Raw genomic sequence first — 1,523 nt, forward strand, 5'->3', positions numbered from 1 at the left:
TGTATTCAATTTGTTTCAATAATACCAAGGAGTAGAGAAGAAGATTTTCAAACAAATAATGCACTTTCACTATATGATCTATATAGCCCCGCCCTAACACCAGAACCCCTGACCCTGGGGCCATGAATTTCACAATTTTGGTAGAGTCACTCTTGCTTATCATAACTATGTATTCAATTTGTTTCAATAATACCCAGGAGTAGAGAAGAAGATTTTCAAAGAAATAATGCACTTTCACTATATGTTCTATATAGCCCCGCCCTAACACCAGAACCCCTGACCCTGGGGCCATGAATTTCACAATTTTGGTAGAGTCACCCTTGCTCATCATAACTATGTATTCAATTTGTTTCAATAATACCCAGGAGTAGAGAAGAAGATTTTCAAACAAATAATGCACTTTCACTATATGATCTATATAGCCCCGCCCTAGCACCAGAACCCCTGACCCTGGGGCCATGAATTTTCACAATTTTGGTAGAGGGCTCAATGCTTATTACAATCATGCCAACAGTTTGACTGCTTGATGTCCAGGAGTAAAGAAGAAGATTTTTAAAGATTGCATTATTTTTTATGGTTTTGGCCCCACCCCTCAGGCCCCAGGAGGGCAGGGGCCACGAATTTCAAAATTTTTGTTCCCCTTCACCCATAGATGCTATATGCCAAAATTGGTTGAAATTGGTTCACTGGTTCCAGAGAAGAAGCTGAAAATGTTCAAAGGTTTACGACCGACGAACGACGGACGACGATGGATGAAAAGAGATAGCAATAGGTCACCTGAGTGACTCAGGTGACCTAAAAATATGCCTCTAAAACAATTTGAAAATGAATACAGTTGAACTTCAGTATCTCGAACTCGAATACCATGGATATATCGAAGTTACATGTGTATTTGGAAGTCCCAAGCAGTTTTTCTTTAAGTATTTTATCCTCAATATCTCAAACCCTCAGATATCTTGAAGTTTTTTTTTTCAGTCCCATCGAGTTAGAGATAACAAGGTCTGATTGTAGCTGCACTGTGACCTAGTTTTTGATAAATAGGTTTTAAGGCCCCAAGATACATCAACTTCCAATGTTATATGATTCTAAACATCCCAGTATCCAAAATAATGACTGAAATGTTTTGAAAATGATTAGCCACTAAATTCAGAAAGTAGGTCATGGTGACCTATTGACACACATTAAGCCCCATGATGCTTAAATTGACACATTTTGATGATCATAGGTTTCAAAGTGTCAAAGATATGGATCAAAATCAAACTGAAAATGAAAATCTGCAAAATTCAAAAAGTAGGTCACTGTGACCTACTCTACGAATTCTAATTTTCCATCAAACAGGACAACATGAAACTATAGTAGTTCAGGCTGCATGAACAGTGGATATTGAAATTAGCCTGGACAGCACAGTGACTAATTTTGAAAAATCAATTTCCACCAAATATAGTACATAATTTGTACATGCCAAATAAAATATATTAACAGTATTCTGTTGTTTTTCTAACTTAATTAAGTTCAGAATTAAA

Source organism: Saccostrea echinata, unplaced genomic scaffold (genome assembly GCF_033153115.1).
Source record: "Saccostrea echinata isolate AGI-Se365-2 ecotype Australia unplaced genomic scaffold, CSIRO_AGI_Sech_v1 ptg000004l, whole genome shotgun sequence".
Lineage (NCBI taxonomy): Eukaryota > Metazoa > Mollusca > Bivalvia > Ostreida > Ostreidae > Saccostrea > Saccostrea echinata.